At 39.8% G+C, this 7,356-nt stretch overlaps 1 pseudogene; it reads right to left on the minus strand.

Moving 5' to 3' along the window:
- Positions 1-3,997: 3,997 nt before the first annotated feature.
- On the minus strand, positions 3,998-6,769 carry LOC101136939 (ATP-dependent RNA helicase DDX18-like; annotated as a pseudogene).
- Positions 6,770-7,356: the final 587 nt, after the last annotated feature.

The raw sequence follows: 7,356 nt of genomic DNA on the forward strand, positions 1-7,356 counted from the left end.
TTCTTATTCTTCACATCCACTGCTAACTGACCACCCTTTATTTTGCAATCAGAGAGTCGAGCTGGCAGAACTGAAGTGCCTTGGCAGCTGCAGAGATGAAACTCAACTGAACAAACAGATTCTTTAGTGATGCTTAGATGGAAGAACTTGGACATGGTTCAGATTTCTTAAAAATTCATTTAAATGTGTGATTGAATCCTGCTCATTACCCTCTCGGCAGTATATTATATATTCAGCTCTTTTATTGTATAATAATATTGACGGTGGAAAATAAAGGTACAATATTACCAACTCTTCTTATTATAGAAGAAGAGCAGCTTTGTTTATGTCATAAACAATAGTCAATAAATGCATATAAGTTAATTTTTCACAGCAGTCTATACCCAGAACTTGGATATGCTATTTTGCTCTTTGGTCCAAATTTCTTGAGACAAATAAATCCTTCTGTGTGGTAATCAGACTAAAGTTTTGGAGTAAACAGTGTGTGAGAACATGCAGGCCCAAGTTTAGAATGTTGCTGAATGTGGACCAATGACAGATGACTTTACTACAGCACTGCCTGCCACCTCTCTGACCTCCTTTCCAAACACTCCTCCCCCCTCACTCACTCTGCTCCAGCCATAGACCAATTTATTTTTATTTAATTTTTATTTCAATAGGTTTTTGGGGACCAGGTGGTGTTTGGTTACATGAATAAGTTCTCTAGTGGTCATTTCTGAGATTTTGGTGCAACCATCACCTAAGCAGTGTACCCAATATGTAGTCTTTTAGACCCATTTATTTTCCATGAATGTCCCAAGCATGCCCCCTTCTCACAGTCATCGCATTTGCTATTTCCTCTGCCTTAAACACTCTTACACCAGACGGCCACATGGCTTAACCCTTCACTTCTTTTAAGTGTCTCCTCCAATGTTACCTTCCATCTTCACCCACCACTCTCTATCCTCCTAACCTACTTAGTTTCTTCACATTTGCATCATCTGATGTATATTTGTTTGATTCCTGACTTTCTTCTCCCACTTGAAGGTTAAGTTCCAGGAGCAAAGGGACTTTGTTCACTGCAGTAACCCCAGCACCTGGATCATTACTTGCACATAGCAAATGCTCATGAATGAATAAAATGATGAATATCCTCAGAACCAGCTTAGGGCTGGGGGGCACAGTGGGGTGGTGGCCTAAGATGCCCATCTATAAAAGGGGGCTGAAGCTTCACTGAAAAGATAGTGAGATAAAGGATATTTATTTTAGAATTCCTCCGCAAATGTTTATAGAGGGAATACTTTGATAAACCACTTAAGTCAAGGGGAGGATGAGCCACCCTCCCACAAAGGTGTTGGCTAAACTGCCCTGAAGGAGGGTAAGTACAATCCACTACAGGAATCTTCTTCTACTGAGTGGAGTTTTCAAGATTGAGTCAATTTGCTTGGGTCTAATAAAGAGAGGTCAAAAACAGCCACCAGTAGTTCTCCTCATCTCTTCCCTATGTCTTGCTCAGTCTCTCCTCTACATAAATGTTATATGAATAGTTAAATAATACTGGTTTGAAGGTATGTCATATCATCAGCCTGTCCTGTGTACCTACGTACATTTCCTCTGTTCAATAATCTACAGTGCTTCTCTATTATCTTCTGTCTCACATTCAAACTCCTCAGCTTGGCCCTTAGTCCCTGGAACCCATGAATATGTTACGTGACATGGCAAAAGGAACTTTGCAGATAGAAGTAAGGTTCTGAACCTTAACACAGGGAGATTAGGAGATTATCCTGTATTCTCTAGTTGGGACCAATGTAATCACAAGGGCCTTTAACAGTGGAAGAGAAAGGCAGAAGAATCAGGGTGATGCAGAAGAATCAGGGTGATACAGCAGATGAGTGAGGCACTGGAGTGATTTAAAGTATGAGAAAGTCTCGAACTGCCTTTGCCAGCTTTGAAGATGGAGCAAGGGATCCATGAGCAAAGAAGGCAGGTGGCCTCCAAAAGCTAAAAACAACCACCATCCAACAGCCAGCAAGAAAAGAGAGACCTCAGTCCTACAACTACATAGAAGTGAATTCTGCCAACAACCTAAATGAGCACAGATGCAGATTCTTCTCCAGAGCACAACTGCAACAACACTTTCACGTTCGTCTTATGAATTCCAAGCAGGGAAACCAGTTGAGCCCACTAGACTTCAGGCCCAGAGAACTATAAGATAATAGATTTGTGTCATCTTAAACTACTACATTTGTGATTATTTGTTATGGCAGCAATCAAAATCCAAAGCTAAACCTTTAGCGATCTGGATCCAACTTATGTATCCAAAACATCCCAGTGCTCTGAAACAGGAATCCACTGCTCCAGTCAAGTGGGTCTCCTTTCAGTCCCTAAACATGCTCATTTGTTTTTAATCCCACACTGCTTCTCCACTCAAACCATTTTTCCTGCCATACCAATTCAAATCTGGTGCTCTAAGGCTGAGTCAGATGCAAGTCTCAACTCTTTCACCTTTTAATTGGTTGCTCAATATGACTTTCCACTTAGGGACTTCCAAGTGTCACAACATGCTTCCAAAAATTATATATTTGGGGGCCGGGCCCAGTGGTTTTCACCTGTAATCTCAGTGCTTTGGGGAGCTGAGGTGGGAGGATAGCATGAGCCTAGGAGTTCAAGGCTGCAGTGAACAATAATCATAGCACTGTGCTCCAGCCTGGGCAACAGAGCAAGGCCCTGTCTCTGAAGAAAAAAAAAAAGTATATACTTTTGTCAAGTGTCTTTATCATTTTCTCTTCCAACAAAACTTTAAGCCCTTTGTGAGCTGAAACTATGTCTCCTTTGTTTCTAGCAAAACATAAAACAACAGATACACAGGAAATATTTCTTAGGAACTTGCTCACTTCACTTTAAAATGCCCACCTGGAGATTTTTACATATAGAGAATATTTTGTAATTTGCTAAAATGACAAAATTTGAAAAAGTTTTCACAGCATAGTTGATTTCAGCTTGTACCACAGATCAGGTGAGCAGAGTCCTAATGATATGATCCAGTGACAGGAAGTACTTAATTGCATTCATATCTATCAACTGGATGTTCCTTACAAGGACAGAGTTCTCCCCTGACACCTGCTTTCCCACTTTATCCTGTTTCTGAGGACTTCAGTGCTAACGACATGAAAATCATAATCATAACATGTGGGGACAGCTCACCAATGCTAGTGACAGCAGTATTGTGCCTCATTGCCTAAATAACATCTCCAGCTTTCATTACAGTAGACAGACCAGATAAACAATGAAACCTGTTGTCCTCTCAAGAATAAGCTCTCATTTTTCATAATAAAGAGAAGCTGGGCTGAGTGCTGTGGCTCATGCCTGTAATCCTCACACTTTGGGATGAGAATCAATGAGTTCAAGACTAGCCTGGAAAACATAGTGAAACTCCATCTCTACAAAAAATTAAAATATAAAAAATTAGCCGGGCAAGGTGGTGCATGCCCGTAGTCCTAGCTATTTGGTTGGCTAAGGTGGGAGGATCACTTGAGCCTGCCAGGTTCGGGCTGCAGTGAGTTCTGATCATTCTACTGCACTGTAGCCTGGGTGACAGAACGAAACCATCTCTAAAAAAAAAAAAAAAAAGGAAAAAATAGAAAAAGAAAAAATACAGGAAATTTGAAGTTTTCATCTTGATTCTGAGGCTTTTTTTTTTAAGGTACAAAATTATATTAAAACAATTACATAAATTTGGGGTGTATTTAAAATTAAAATATCATATCATCACAAGAAAGATGAAGAAGACTCCTTGCTTTGCCCTTGAGCAACCAAGAACAGTTAAAATCTGTTTTAAATCCCAAAAATACAAAAGAGACTTGCTGGAAATAACAATGCTCAGTGCTCGCAACCCAAGTCAGTCTACACTGTTGTTATATCCATTCAAATTCTAAAGCCTACAAAAATGCCTTTGTTAGAGCAAAGGGGAAAAACTCCACCTCAGGACAGTTATTCAAGATGAAAGAAAGGTGTATCTTCAGTGAGAGAACTGCCTGCTATCAGATGATTTCTTGCTAATGTTTTTAAAGATTATGGACTTAACTTTCTTGGTTTTCTGGTAGATGAATCTACTCTCGCCTCCTCTCTTTTTATGCTTGCCTTCATTGCTGTTCACATTCACATCAACAGGAGGCACCTTGAAACCGAATGACAGAGCAACTTGAGGCAAATTTAAGTTATTAACATTAAAAATCTGTCTCAGAGAATGAGAATCATTTACTCGTATGTATGACTCATATGCTTCCTGGGCTGACTTATGAAGAAAGTAGTTCTTTTTCATTAATTTTACAAACCAAGACTGAATGTCAGAAATTTTAGGCCAGGAAAAGTCAAATTCACTTAATGGAACCTTGGGTTGCTTCAGGTAACAAACAAAACCCAATTCTTCTGGGCAAAAACTGAGCAAGGCATGCCCTCTTTCGTTTAGGTCCCTGGCTATTGTCCCCCCACGATGAACATATTCCTTAGGGTCATCTGGAGGATAATACTGAACAATCCAGCCAGGAATATCTAGCTCTCTCCCTGCCTAATCTGTACACAATATCCCTGAATCTGCATTACAGAACTGGAAAAAATGTAATTCGACACGTAATTTTGCTTCTGGAAATGAATGGCTGAGGTAGGCAAGTCAATGTAGTTCCGCAACTCATAGTGGTATTTTACGGACCTACAGGATGAAAAGAAGACCATCACTTTCTTCTTTCAGTTCTTAAGGAATATAAAGAGCAAAAGGAATCCTTTTTCAGAGGGACGAACAACATATCCCTGCTTGAGACTATCCACTGTTGCAGTAGCTTTATCATTATCAACACCAGCATATATTTGTTCCTTTTTTTTTTTTTTTTTGGAGAAATCCTTGCCAGGTCTTCAAGTTTTTGAGTTTGTGTGGTGGAAAAGGGCATAGTCTCCATGTTCAAAGAAGTTTAATAATTTGCTTTAATTTCTCTTCAAACCCAACATCCAAGATATCATTAGCCTCATCCATAACCAGACGCCATAGGTTTTTATACTTAAATCCTGCAGAATTCTGCATATAGCCCAGGAGATGGCCTGGTGTGACCACCAGTGCTGATCCCATTTGCAAGCTTCTGTACTTCAGCAGATCTGTTACTGCCACCCATTATCAACCCATGCATGTGCATATGGTGAATCATTAGCTCCTTAAGAACACCAAGAGTCTCAGGACAAGCTGTTCAATTAGTGAGAGAATAAAGACTCCTGTTCCATTTCTGGACATGAACTTTAACCTAGCAATGAGTTCAAATGCAGGGATGAGAAATGCCAGGGTTTTTGCCACTGCTGGTTTGTGTAGCTGCTGGAAGATCCTGCCTTCCATAAGTGGCCCATAATTTTTATGCTAAATTTCAGTCATGTTGGTAAAGCCCATTTCTTTTATTGCCTTCAAAGTGTTTTCACTGACAAAATTAGAGAAGAAATGAAGTATTCTCATCTCTCTCATTGTCTGGCTTCCCCCCAGTTTTCTGTTTCTTCAGGAGCCTCGATACCATCTTCTTCGGATTCCCCTTTGTTTTCAGCTTTTGCTTTTTTTGTATCACGCCCAGCATTAGTCACTATTTTTCTCTTGTTCTTCTTTTCTTTTTTGATTTCGAATCTAGAGACTGAATTGCTGCTTCTGCACTGGTTAGTATGGTAGATTTCTAGTTTTCTTTAACTTTTACATTTTCTACTATTTCTTTAGACATGTCTCCATTTGGGGCTTCTAACAAGCCCACAATCGTAACATGTTTTAGGGATTCTTTTTAACTTTTCCATGCCCCACTGTTTCTTCTGACACATTTCCATTTTGAGCCTCTGATAGGCTCACATCCAAAGCCCCCGGTGGCTTCAGGTTTCACTGCCACCATTTGAAGTTCTGCCTCTCCATCTTCTTGCAGAGGAGTGTCATCCGTAGGTAAGATGTGTTCTTGGGGAGACGCCTTCACATCGTCACAGCAGCACCACTGTATGGGTCCTCCGCTCTCCAAATGGCTTTTCGTTAATATGCATGGCACTGAACAAACTTGCTTTATGGACCTCATATAACCAATCTGAAAGGTAGCAAGTTGTAAAATATCCATTATATTGTTCGGTATTTAAAAACATGTCTGTGAATTTTATTTATCCCATAATTATCCTCATTGCACTCTTACAGATAACCAACAGATTTAGACACTATTCAGTAAGAAAACATTGGGTTTTTTTATACCAATGCTACCAACTTTTATTACAAATTGCATCTATTTTAATACAGAGTCATTCAGGGAACATCTACTGAGTACTGACTATATGGTTAAAACTTTCCACTTGCTATGAGTAGTTTAACTGACATTAAAACTTGGTTTCTCCCCTTCTTCTAAGAACATAAAGCCTCAGTGATCTGGCCATTCCCTAACTTTCCAGCTGCAATTCCCACCAATCCCTGTCCACACAAGATACACACCATGAGGTCTGGGTTCTGTGACTTTCTTCATGATGTCTTCGTTGCCTAAAATTGTTCTATCTCCTAACTCCCCCAGCCTAGTTAGTTAATCCCAATTCAATCTTTGGAACTCAGTTTAATGTCACCTCATCCAGGAAGCTTCCTTACCTGCCCCTGCTTCACTTAGACTACCTTATCCCCTAAAGATTATGACTTTTTTGAGGGCAGGAATGAGATCTTTTTTGGTTTTGTAACCTTGGGACCTAAAATTGTACCTGGCACATAGTAGAATCTCAATCAATACCTGTCGAAAGGGAAAGTTTTAAGCATAGTGGTTGTTAAGTAGCTTGTAAGAAAGTCAAAACATGGATGCAAATATTAAATATCAGCATAAGATGTATCACAGGATGGAATAGGTATATTTTTTTTCCTGGAGCTGCTGTACAAACTACCACAAATGTGGTGGCTTAAAACAGAAATGTATTCTCTCACAATTCTGGAGGTCAGAAGTCCAAAACCAAGATGCTGAGAGGACCACACTCTTTCCAAGTGTTCTAGGGTAGATTTCTTTCCATGCCTCCTTCCTAGTTTCTAAGGGTGGCTGGCAACCCCAGTGTTGCTTGGTTTGTAGCTGCAGCATTCCAATCTCTATCTCTTTCTTTGCATTGCCTTCTCTTCTGTGTTGTCTGTCTTATAAAGATATATGTGATGGCATTTAGTGCCCATTCAGATAATTCAGGATAAACCCCTCCTCTCAAGATTCTTAATCACATCTTTTGCAATATAAGGTAATATTTGCTCTTTTACCACATAGGGTAATATTCACAGGTTCCAGGGATTAGGATGTGTACATATGTTTTCAGGACCACCATCCAATACACTATAGTATGTGTAAGTTAGTGAGGCATCCAGGAAAA

This window comes from Gorilla gorilla, chromosome 11 (genome assembly GCF_029281585.2).
Source record: "Gorilla gorilla gorilla isolate KB3781 chromosome 11, NHGRI_mGorGor1-v2.1_pri, whole genome shotgun sequence".
NCBI lineage: Eukaryota > Metazoa > Chordata > Mammalia > Primates > Hominidae > Gorilla > Gorilla gorilla.